The following is a 13,535-nucleotide window of genomic DNA, read 5'->3' on the forward strand; positions in this document are numbered from 1 at the left end:
GGGTATTTGAATGCATCAAGAGCTGTTCATTTCCAGAACGGGCTATAAATCCATTTCCCTGACCTCTATGATCATATCCCGGGATGCTTGGTCCCCACCTGTCTATAATGGGCCAATTTAACCTAGGTGTTCTGGCGGTTGGCCCAGTCAGATAGTTACATTGCCCTGTCCCAAGACTAATCATAGGATGGAAACGGTCATTGTTATATCTGGGTCTAGTATCCCCTCCCCAGTTAGTAACTCTTGTATTATTTCTAGGTCTAAGGATGTTGGAGAAGGTCGCAATCTGGTTCTCACTATAAAAGAATTTCAGGGTAAGGGGGATTATGGAACCACTTCTTCGTTGAGGGGGAAAGATGTTGGCCAGGACGTTTGTGAGTACCTCTGCGTTAGCAAAGTTTAATACTAGTCAGTCCCCCTTAAACTTCTTTGGCTTGTTCCCAATCCATGGTACCCTCCTTATCATTACAATCTCCCCTGCTAGCTGGTCGGTCCCCTGGTATGCCATGTGCATATTATTAGTGAGCCAGTGTAAAGCTTTATCTTTTAGTCCTTCAATAGATTCTATTTTGCCATGTGATAGAGCAGGGACATTGGCCAATACAAGTACTACTGGTGAGGCTTCCATGATGAATTGTGATGAGTCATCCCCTAAAAGCAGTGGTGCTGGCGCAACAGATGGTAAAGTGGGGGACGCTCTTGCTGCTTCCTGGCTAGGCGCAGGTGGTGGTGGCTGCCCTAGCGGGATAGACTGTAGTTGGCCTTCCGTAGGACCTATGTCCGCACCAGTGTCCTCCTCAGCTATGGCTACTGGTTTAGTGACATGAGTAACTAGATTCTCCAAATCGTCAGCCAACTTACTTTGCGAACCACCCATCTTTTTCACCTCGGCAGTTAATTTTGTCTATTTTCCCAATCAATGGCTTAATAATAGTCCTAATTTTCATATCTATCATATCTGAGATCCTATTGAATAGGTCGTCGTCAATGATATGTCTTAACTCATCGTCATCATCACACTCCACATTTTTCCCTTTGCGCCTAGGCGGTGTGATCGGCTTTTTTCTTCCTAGCTGTTTCCCCCCACGTTTCGGCTGAGATTTTCTACAAGCTCTCACAGCCCGTATTACGGGGGTGAGGGAACTTCAACTACAATGTTTTGCTGCTGGTCAGGGTCAAACACTGCATTTGTTGACAAGTCAACTAGCAGATCTACATTTTCGTCATCATTACCGGTGTCTTGAGAATTAAGGTCCGGTATATATGTAGTGGGGTCTAGTGATGGTGTGTCAGACATTGGTGCATTAGAGAAAGGACTCGCTGGGAGCAAAATTGGTGATTGGCTCAGACCTAGGGATTGCCTTCTTTCATTATTTATTTTATTGACCACTTGTACTAAGTAAGAATCTAGGGAGTTAACCGACTCTGTAGCTACAGATGCCAATTTTCTAGGCATGTTTACAGCAGGATAAAATGCTATCAAGAGTCTAAAACGGCACTCAAAGAATAGACTACGAAAGCAATACACAGTACCAACAAGACAAGGGAGAAACACTGCCATACAACAATGGCCAGATTCTTGCTCCAATCAGTTCATAGACCAAATGCAAACGGCAGCTAGGGTCCAAATCAAATATGAGATAACCTCTCAAGCAACCAGCACTAAGTTCGCGTTGACCTCAATTGGGTCACCAGCATATCAGAGTAACTTTTCAGCAGGGTCCTACTTAGGTTCATGTAAGGAAGATCTAGTCCTCTTCTTTAACAGTAACCCCTCCTACCTATCCGGGTTCCTGGGCGATTCAGCAACGGGTCGAAAACCGTCTTCCTACTGACCCCCGTCTGGTAATCAGTGAAAGAATGGAGGGTAAAGATTGCTGGTATTACTGGCCGAGGAATGTTCAGTGACGATGCACAGCAATGAACCACGATATGTTTCCACAAAGGGTACAGTACCTTAGCTGCTCAATTATGGAGATATCAAGGGGATGGCCTAGCCTGGCCTTTTCGTGCCTCTGAGGGCCACAGAGGGCCCGCCCTTTGCCCGGGCTTAGCCCCGTGCAGAGTCCCGCGCGCGTCCCGCGTGCGCGATTTCGTGCTTGCCTATATACTTGCGGGGGAGGGGGCGGGAAGAGTCGCAGGTGCGCCTGGTGTCAACGGCGCTGCGCCTGCTGGGACTCGCAGTCCCGCGCCCGCTGGAAACACACTTCGAGTGTCAAATAATTCCCCAAAAGCAGCAGGAGACCTCTACGGGCAGTGTCAGGGCTTCTCCTCCACAAAGGTTATTCATGCAGGAAAGTGCTCTCCACGCACTCACGGCTACAAGCGGAAGTGAATAGAGGAAACAAAACCGAGGGGTGGGGAGAAGCAATAGGGGAAAGAGCAACGTGGAGAAGGTGGCTAAAGCACATGGACAAGAAGGCTACTGGGGCAATACTTGAGGGCGAGCACAACATGAATGGGGTAGGGAGAAACACATGGGCGACACAGATTAACACAGAGTGTAGGGGGAAAGACGTATATGAGGGAGACAATGGAAAACACTTAGACTCACATGAATTGCATAACCAAAAAGAAAAAAGTATTGCTTGAAAAACCAGTGGAAAAATAAAAGAGGGACCAACACAAGATTGAAAAGCTGGAACATGAATAAAAAGTAAGAGGTATAGTCGGACTTAATAATATATCTGGTTATACTATGAATAGAAGGTCATATATTCTGAAAGCATCACTTTTTATTAAGCATAGGTTGATGGCTCTAAGGTTAAGTCAGATTTAACAGCAAACACATTAGCCAACAAATGTTTCACCCGCTCTTGGCACGCAGGCCAGAGGCTTTCTCAAGGAGGATTAGAAAATATCAAAGGTAAATCAGATCAGGTAGTCTCTCCAGGCACAGGATCATAACCTGTATCTCAGGTAGTCTGTGTCCCCTTTGAGTGAAATATTCAAATGTGGTCCTCCTGGATCAGGAATCAAATCGGCCAAAGTCCTGGTTACATGTTCTTGGTAAGCCCGCAATATGTTTTTCACAACCAGACATCTGCTCTGGCTTGTAGGCTCTACCTAAAAATTTTAAACTTTCTAAGTGTTCCCATTATTTCAAGAGAGAGCAGAATCAAAGAAACATTGAGCTACCAAACATTGTCAAAGACAAGTAAAAACAAACAATTCTGTATTGCCTTTTTCCTATTATATATCTTGCAGATTACATTTTGTGGGGGAAGATTTACATAGGTCAAGAAAACATTTATACATGGATGATGTTTATTGTTAACTTTTAATCTACCTCATTAATCAATTTAAAATCACAATCATTGTAATGGTGCTCAGTATTCTACTAATGTTCATATTTTGTTACTACCTGGGCAAAGTGCTATCAGTAACTTGTTAAGTTCATGTTGTTCCCCTGCCCCCAAGGTAGGAGGCCTTCCAAATGTTTAAATGTTATTGCTTTAATAGTGCAGAAGAGGTGAAAGGGGTTTGAAAGAAAATGCACCTAGAGTACGAACAAGCAGTTCCAAAACATTAATACATTTCTATCCTTCACTTTTGTGCTGTACTCATTTATCCTTTGGTACCAGACACTCATACATCACTGTCTCAGCAGTACACACAAGGACTGCCTAAAAACATTGATGCACAGGCCAATTGGATGTGTTGATACTAGAACCATCAAGTTGCCCCATTTCTCCACCTACTCTTGAAACAAAAAAAACTTATACACATGGTCCGTAGCTTAATTGGAGTGTCACACAACTCTCTAGATGCGTTCTCCAGAACTAGACACAATAATAAAGATGTGACACCCATAGCCCCAAGAATGCACAAAATACGCAATGGGAGACCCTAAAATTGGACACAATGCCTCACCGTGGACTCCAAAATTGGCAAAGGCCACAGAATTGGACACAGTACCCTAGAAAAGCCTTCCCATAAATGGATGAGACATTCCCAAGGAGACCACCTCTATTGGGCAAAATACCATAGAGGTGGCCATAAAAGGATTCAGTATAACATATAAAACCTGCACAAACGAGATTGTCTAGGCTAGGCCTAATAAGGCTGCATATTCTGGTAACACCACCTCCTTTTTTAGGTCGCAGCTTGCCAGACAGCATAGCTGTCTGCGCTTTCTAAAGAGATCTTGGGGACTTTCCGAAAGTTGACCTAGGAATGCATCCTGCTGTTGCTTGCTTTTTGCTTTGTTGTTCATAACTTACTTTTGGTTGCTTTCTTTTTGCTGGCTTTATTTGCTTTAGGCTGTCTAGGTTCAGTTCGCCCTCCCATTGCTTTAACCGTATCTACAGTATTCTTCTTCAAACTCGTTTTGTTTAAATCTTATTCTTATCTCGTCACATTGGCTGTGCATTCAAAGTCTAAGGTCAAATGTCAGGTGCTTGTTTACTTTCTTTCTCTGACTTCAAAGTGAGAGGATTTATGTGACAATCTTGCTGGATACTTGCAGTAGGTAGAAATACTTTTTTTCTAGCACCTGACAAATTTTAAATGAACAGTGTAAGTATGTCAGAATATATCAATCAGAATTAGGAACTCTAAGCCACTGCCCTCTATGCCACTGCACTCTACACCACTTGACGCCATTGCACTCTATGCCACTCTACACAACTGGATGGAGAAGCAGCAAGACCTCGGAAGACCACTCAGCTTTTAAAACCTCTGTGACCGAACACTACTACGTCATTAGAACAACAAAGGATGCAGCCCTATAGCAAAGAACTCTTTGTCGTGGTCAAAGAATTCACCAAACGCAGGACAGAAACAGCAGAAATGCCACCCTCCAAAGACCTCTGCAACAACCTCTGTACCTTCCTCCACCGCAAGATTAAGAAGATTTAAGACAGCTTTGACAGCCTCAATACCCAAGACCCTCTCACCCCACCCACAGCCACCACACCCAGCGACATCGGAACCCAACACACCCTACTCAGCTGCACTACCCCTATTCTTAGCCATGCTGAACAGCATCCACACTGCTGTACAACATGTCTAAAATACATTGGCAAAGCCAATAGCTCTTGCATAGGTGAGACCTATTGGCTTTGCCAATCCTTGTAGGTCTTGGCAACAGACAGCTTTAGCTGTCTGTGGGAAGATCTGTTCTTTTCACTGTGTAACATATAATTAGATTACGCTGTGGGTCAGCTCCATGCTCTTGCTTAGATGGCATTGTTGTCTATCTCAGTTATCTGCTCTTGATTCAAACTTTTTCCTACATATTCTTATATTTGTCTCATCCTGGAGTATTCCAGTCTCACAGTGTTCTGAATCGAAGAGTTGTATCCTTCCACTGCGTACTTGAGAGGAATTTTTTTTATTCAATACTCCGTGGGAGTGCCTGTATTTTCTTGCTCCCCCTGCTTTTTCTTCTGCATCTCCCATGCGCAGCCTCCACTCCCTCACTCCCCAATGCTCCCCATCCTGCCACCATGATACTTTCTTTATTCTATTCTATTTTTTTTTTTTTACAAGAACAGGGATGCACAAAGTGCTACGAGGCAATTTGCTTCCTTTTTAGGTTTCGCCTGGCGTCCGCTGCGCAGCAGCGTTTGCGCAGGCGAGGCGAAATCTAATGTTAGAACAGTACTGGCTTTGGTCCCGCCTTCTCTTCCATTGGCTAGCTCCATAAAAGGAGGCTAGCCATTGGAAGAGCGATCTGTCCGTCATTGCCGGAGCAGATTCGTGGGCGTTCCCACGATTTTTACTAATCCCGCCCCCTTGCGATCGTCATGCGGCGGTGGGCGTGTTTTCTTTTTTTTTTTTAGGTCATGTTTTTTTCTTTTTCGAAGTGTCTTCTGTTAGAGTGGGCTGCGAGTTTTAAGTTGCCAGGAAGTACTGTGTATTTGCAATCAGGTAAGCAGCATTTGTTTCTAATATCCTTTCCCTTTGTACGTCTATCTCGCCTCGTTGTCTCCCTGTCTGTGTGTCCGTGGTGTTGTCTCTGTGCCCCCGTCTCATGTCCTTTCCAATGGAATGCTTTCGTTGGCATGTTTACGTTGTTTCTGTGCTAAGTCTTGCGTGTCTTCGTGGTGTTGTCTTTGTTGGCCCCGTCTCATGTGCTACACCTCTCATTCCGACCGCCGCCGGAAGAAGTCCAGGTGAGTGCTTCCCCCCCTCACACTGTCCGTGTACCCGTTCCCGCCCCCCCCTCCCGCTGTCCGTGTCTCCGGCCTCTGGGCTCCCCAGTCTGCTTACCGCTTGACACGGATTATCTGGTCTCGCATGGGTTTGATGTCCTGGAAGCTCTGCTGGTTCACCATGCTGTAAAACCTCCTTGTGCTTGCTGTCCCTTCTTCCTCGTTTGTGCTGATCCCCCCCGCGCGTTCTTTGTGCTTGCTGTCCCATCTTCCTCGTTTGGTTGTGCAGCCGCCCCCCCGCCGCGTTCGTTGTGCTTGCTGTCTCTTCTCCCTCATTTGTGCTGCCCGCCCCCCCTCCCCCTCGTTGTGTCGTTCACCTCTACTGCCGAGAAACTACCACGGAATGTAAAAATGTCACCACAAAAAAATAAACCAAACATAGCCGAACTTAGCCGGTCAGGTTAATTCTGGAGTTCGGTTTCTCTATCGATTTAAAGAGATTTGTGTTAAAATCAGGTTTCTCTTCCGAATAGGTTTTGTTCCAGGCACTTCCAGCCTAGAGTCCTCCTTCCCGACACTACTACGTCACACGCACTTAGATTACGGCCCAATGATCGCCCTTCCTACACTTTACACAGCAGCAAGGGAGGAAGGTTAAAGTAGGTCGTTCCTCGCCTCCTCAGGTTCGCCTCCTCCTCAATACACTCCCCTTGGCCATCTCTCGGTTTCGTGTCCTCGGAAGCAGGGTGTTTCTGCCCGAGAGTTGACCCTTCTGCGTCACAAGGCCTACTTGTAAGTTTCGATTCCTCACGGCACTTGCTGCACTCCGAGGCAGACGGACAAAGCGCACCGAAGCAGCTGTTTAGACAGCAGCAACCAAAGTGACCAAAATCCTGTTCATAGGTACCAACCACTAAACAGCTGTGGGTCTCGAGCCCCCATGATGTTTCAGCTGAGGGAACCGCCGACCCCCAGACACGACCCCCTTCATTGCAGCAGCATTGTAATAATAATAATAATAATAAGGGAATTTTGTAAAGCGCCTGGTACGCTCAGATGGCGTGTCCCCGCGCTGTGTCAGCTAAAGTGCAGAGAGGGCAGTGTGCAAAATGAGCTGAGTGACCAAATGGCTGCATGCATGTCACCAAGACACAAGATTTCCAGTTCTGGGTTTTGATTTAACTTATCAGTGCATTACGGGAGTTGTAGTCCTGGCTCATTTTCAAGGCGTCAAATGGGCCAACACACCTGATAACAATAATAGGTCAAAGTTAATTACAGTAATGTTAAAGTGGTCTCCCTGTGACATGGAACCATTTTGTCACTCTACAAATGAGGCATGTAGGGGAGTGTGAGTGCTTGTTATGTACAGGTCGCGCATGGAGGCGAACTGCTAGGTACCAGCCTTGTCCACGATTTCCAACACCGAGGGCGACGAATCCACCTCAATCTCTTTGCGGTAAAAGTCCTCGATGGTGGGGTTGTACTTCTGAAGGTGCCCGTCACAAACTGCACAGTCAGCGCGGACTTGCCAACACCGCCGCTGCCCAGCACCACCACCTTGTACTCGCGCATGGTCCCCCGCCCCCGGCACCGGCACCAGTCCCCGTGCCCCCTGCCTCGCCTGCTGTGGCATATACTCACACCTTCCCCGAAGATCAAAAGACACCCCTCTAGGTAGCAGTAAGCGTGGAGTTAGTAGCCATGTGGCAGTCCCAGCCTATGCCGCGGTGGCCATACGAGCGGGTAGAGGGTGCTGGTGAACTAATCCTGTGTTTGCCGCCCCGCGTGGCTGCAGGTAAGAGCGGGGGCCCCCAAAACTCGTGCCACCCTGGGCGGGCCGCTCCCCTCCTTGCTACACCACTGTTTCTACCAATGGTCCACGGCGCACCTTCATCCCAGCTTAATCAGGTGCTGCCTGTGCAATGGATCAAAACTAGAAAGTTTATTATTATTTTTTAACTTTTTTTTCTTACAGTATCATGGCCGCACACCAAATCTGGTGCAGCCTCTGGGTCAAAGGGCGTGTTTCCACTGCTATTCAAGTAGAGAGAAATCAAAAGAGCGATTCCCCTCTCTGCCCTAATGGAAGTGGAGCACAGATGCAAGCAATTATCTTCACCTTTCCCTGATAGCAATTAGTTGTGATGTCAAGCGCATGGTCCCCCCGCCACCGGCACCAGCCACGTGCCCCCTCCCTCGCCTCCCGTGGCATGTACTCACACCTTCCCCCCCCGCGGAAAGGCAGCGGCACCCCCAGGCGGCATGGGCGGGCCCTACACCCCCCCCCCCACTGCGGCTAATGCTGCACACAATGAATGATGAACCGCGCGCCCCCCGCCTGCCTGCGCGCCGGTGCCTAATGTCCACCCCCTTGGCTTTTGGGAGCGGGGGAAATCTATCCCTGGCTTCTTACATGAGCGGGAGATAGTCGGGCGAAATGCCGGGGGCCCCTGTGGTTAGGCTGCCCATGTTGTTGGTGGTGCTCTTCTCTGGCCATAACTGCTGGCTGCGCACCAGTGGGGCTGGATCCGAGTCCGTTGTGTCTTGCGTGGAGCCCGGAGGGGGCTCCGATCTTCGGGACCACCGGTGAGTCGGCGCCGCCGTCCCCCCCTCCCACAGGGCGGGGCTTGCAGCTTCAGACCGAGACCCTGTCATGGCGACTTGGATGTAGCTTGTTCCCTTGTGCCTCCAATTACTTTTTTTGTATTGTAGCAATGCTCGGGCTAATCTTTTTATTTTTATTATTTCCTAGGAATGGCAGCTCTCATCCTGTGGCTTAAATACAAGCTTCTTTCCATAGCCAATGTTCTTTCCATAACTAACGTAATAATTACGTTTAACTGTATTTCTTAAACATAAGTATCAAAAAACGTTGTCGACATACTGTCTGTGTACCCATCCCCCCCTCCCGTTGTCCGTGAGCCCGTCCCCCTCCCGCTGTCCGTGAGCCCGTCCCCCCTCCCGCTGTCCGTGGTTTTCATTTATATAGCGCTTGTTACCCCCAATGCGGTGTTAAAGCACTTTTTTGGCAAGTAGGTATCCAAGGCAGGTCGGGGATTAAACTATTGGCATTGTAAATGACAATGCCATTTATTTATCTGTTTTCAAAACCAACACATAAATACAAATTTTGTCATTTACAATGCCAATAGCTCAAACTTTTCAAAAGGCGAAACCATTGCATTGTAAATGCTTGTTTCACTTTGCGAGCTCCTAGTTTTAATATTTTTTGCACTTCATTTACCATTCTAAAACAACTACCTAACATGTTAGAACTGTAAACTAAAAAAAGAAATGTATTTCCACGCATCACAACATATGAATGTGCATCAAAAGCCATCTTCGAATGGACTTTCTTCAACAGAAAAACCATTGTATTATTGCAAGTCATACATAAACGTACATCGTTATGTATGCCTTTGCATGCTCACATGCATATTTTTTCGGGTGAGTTTTATATAGCGTGAACTAGACCCGAAGGTACCAGAGTGCTTTCTTTACATGTGCACCAGTTGTGTTACTGAAAGATACATTCATTTTGTTAGGCACGGGGAGATTTACTGATTTTCCCAGAATCACAGCACGTTGAGCTTCCCTGCCTAGTCTTGAGCCTGGTTCCTCAGCTTCAAGGTCGACCGTTCTAGCTGTTAGGCCACACCCTCTCCTCAAATATTGATAAAAATCATTAGCAAAGTCAATAGTTTGGCAGTGTAGAACTGATGCCTATTGGCATTGCCAATGCTTGTTCTTGTATGTATGCCTCCCTTTCTGCTGTAGATAATCGTCTCCCTCTCCTCATCTGATTGTTGCTTTCTTTAGACCAATTCGAGTGATATGGCACCACGTGCCAACGTCCTTCTTAGAAGGCCACTGCAGCTTGCACCACACATTGCCCTGCCAGCTCTGCAAATGACATTACCAACATAACACCTAACCATCTCACTCCACAAGTGTGACAATTCAGACTGTTTTAGACCACACAAAGCTATAATAATGGCGTGAGAGCCTGGTATTATTATTTTTTAATTTATAGTGTCTTAATAACAATGGTTGTTGTGCTCATCTCAAAATTAAAGACAGCAAAACAATGTGGTGGGCTGTCACCTAAGTGGGTGCTGACATTTAAGTGCTGGTGTCGGGCACCAGAAACCACTGGCTCAAATTAAGAACTGGTTTGCGAAAGGCAAATGAAAGAAAACATATTCACAATGTCCTACTGTGCAGATATGCTCCCACATTACTTTTAAGGCACGATACAGTGTACTTGCAACTTTACGACTGCCTTCGGAATCCTCCACGATGTAAACAATGTGAAACTGCAGAAAGTACAGATTTTCTTTTGATGTCCTTATTAGTGTAGTCTATAACTATCCCTTTCCCTTTTTATAACAGGATAGGATGTTCCTCTGCCAGTTAAGTAAATCCCAGGGAGGTGATATAGTGATGTTGTACCGGGCGCACATAAAACGAAATCTCTCCCGTTTGCATGTATATCATTAGAGCTAATATTAGTACTCGGAGGGGAGGAAGAATTGCTTTTTTCTGGCAAGTGCGGCGGGTCAGCAGAATTCTCTGCTGTGATTGCACAGCTGGGGAGCGATGGCGCGCGGCGAAGGAGGCAACCGCGTAAAAAGTCTGGCAAATAGTCCACTTACGGGAGGCGCACGCGCCCCGGGAGCATTTGACGCGATTATGGAGAATTGCAAGATTTGTTCTCTTTCCATCCAGGATACAAGGGTGGGTGAATGGATAGATTGGTTCTTTCTGTCGGTATTTATTTACAGCAGTTCTGCCTCCCTGTTGTTCTCCAGGAAGAAGGGTATGATTGTAGTGTAGTTCTCCTTTCTTGAATGTCAATGAGAACCAGGCCCGGTTCTAGAGGGTGGGCCGGGTGAGCCAGGCCTACCCAAAGACGAGCCCGCCCACCCAAAGACGATCCTGGCCCACCCAAGGCTACTCAGGAGCGGAAATCCAGCTGCACATATCTGGGCCAGCTTTCCTGCTGGCGCACAACCCAAAAGGCTGCTACAGCTCGAATGGGACTCTGCGAGCCACAGAGTCAGCCGGTCCATTGTCATGGACAGAAAGACCAAGGGCCGGCAGAGGAGGCACAGCATGGAGCATCTCCTCCCATCCCAGGCCTCACGAGATGACTTTGATTCCTTGGGGAGCTGCTGATGCTTTTGAACAGTACAGTTAACAAGTCATAGGCAGGGGATGTGGCCTTTTGTCCCTGCACCAGGCCTCAATGATCAGCTAGAAAAGCTATGAGGGGGTGGAGGGAGGGGTGGCAAGGCCAGCATTCTTGGTTTGAAAACGGTACAGTGACATACCAGATTGAGATTGGAAGTTTCATTCTATTGAAATTCCATCAATTTATAGATTGAGGAGGGTGCTGTACACAGTTAGGAGTGATGGAACTTCAGAAAAAAAAGACAAGGACTGAAATAACTTTACATTTAAAGACAAGCACTTGCAATGCAATAGACCTTGCACTTGCTAGGTTTTGAGCTATTGATATTGTAAATCACACTGCATTTTATTAATGTGTTTTGAAAACCTGCAAATGGTGTCTAAACATGCACTTTGTACTTTGCAGGTTTTCCTAACTCATAGAAAAGGCATCATCTACAATGCCATGTTGCGTTGTAAATGCTTTTCACAGTGTTGTTTATTCTGCGAACAATTCCTTCTGTGTCTCTCCTCTCACACCTTTTTACGTCATTCTTTCCATTTCCACCGTTCTTCCCTGAACCTTCCTGCAAATCAATGCAGCTATACATACTCTTTTGGGCGTTCCAACATTTCACAGAAATAACAGGCTGCAGCTAGTGAATAAATAATTTACGGTCCTGGAATGCACTTTTGAGTGTGACATCGCAAATATTGTCGTGGATAATGGTTCTCATGACTGGCTAGACTGCGTGAGTAAAGCTCCTGGAAATACAGTAACGCTGGTGAAAATCACAAGCAGCTCTCCTACAGGGAAATGAAAGAATTAACTGGGATTGAATTCTATGTTTCATTCAAGTTGCAGATGCCTGGTGTGCAGAATGGCTGCAGAAGATGTTTTCAATTTCAAATAAGCTGTCCTCAGTTTGGGAACCATAGAGGCTACGGATAGGTGAGGGGTAAGGTTATATGCATGAGTTCACAGTGTAAGGGGAAAGAAAAGATAAGATGGAGAGTGGGAGAAAATACTAGTCTGAAGGCAGTGACAATCGAGGGGTATTAGATTCATAACTAGTTGAGGTTCTAACCATTGACTGCACTTGAGAACGTAAACTTGGGTTGGAGAGATAGCCAGTGACAGATATTGACATGCTAAGGAAGCAGGAAGGGTGACCTATTAGAGAGAAAGGGCGGTTAAGAGATGAAAAGATCTGTAGGAAGGTGCCATGATGCTTAAAAATAAAGCGGTTACAGGCCAGAATCTCACCATGCTATAGGAGAAATTGAATTTTTTTTAAAAAAAGTAGTGCTCACAGACTGTAAATAAAATGTACAGAGCAACTACACATGTAACAGGGGGTGTCCTCATGGGAGGTAACAACAGATGAGAGGGAGGTACCAAGAAGGGAGTAATAAGCCTATTAGCCAATGATAAGCCACCATCTACAAAGGACAGTGACAGAAGCCAATTACAAAGATGGGCGGAAAATTGGCTAAGCTTCTAGTCTATATCTGAATACCTCACAGAGCAGCGCATGCACTACCTAGGCTTGACCTAAAAATATGACTAGATATGGGTAAAGGGAAAATTCGATCTTGACAATGTTGCACTGATAAAATTAATTCACACACTATGGGGACGGTAGGTGGCTTGCGCGTCGGCCAAGATGGCGGCGTAGCATCGGAGCTCCGACATCGGCCTCTGCGCTTCTACAAATTTCATCGCGCTCAGAAGCAGCCTCCTGTCACCAGTTGTTACTTTGGTGTTTGGAACATGAGGTGAGCCCAGCGCCCTCGTTCTTTTGAATTTTCATGCATTTTTCGGCGATATAAACGCCACAACTCGGCCCTTACAGCTTTGGCCGCCATTTTGCGCTCTTATCGCGCTTTCTCCTCTCTGCCTCATTACGGATGCCTAAATGCCTCTTTCGACTTCTTTTTCATGCTTCCTGGCTATGCAATGACTCTGGCAACTATTTCTAACAGTCTTTATTGATTTTATGCGATTTTCCTACCACGGCTCTGGTTTTTTTGGTCCCGGACGCCATTTTGTCTACTCCTCATGCGCGTTATCTCTCAATAGAGTGCGCAATGTTACCCTGGTTCAATATTCATGCCCTGACCTCTGGATGATTTTCTCTGCAATTTCTTCATGTTTTTTGTGCCTTCCTCCTCTGCCTCATTGGGATTTGCAGCTCCTCACTTTTTCCTCCCTATAATTTTTGTCGTGATTAAGTCCCACGCCATTTTGTGCATAGACTT

Source organism: Lissotriton helveticus, chromosome 7 (assembly GCF_964261635.1).
Source record: "Lissotriton helveticus chromosome 7, aLisHel1.1, whole genome shotgun sequence".
Taxonomy (NCBI): Eukaryota; Metazoa; Chordata; class Amphibia; order Caudata; family Salamandridae; genus Lissotriton; species Lissotriton helveticus.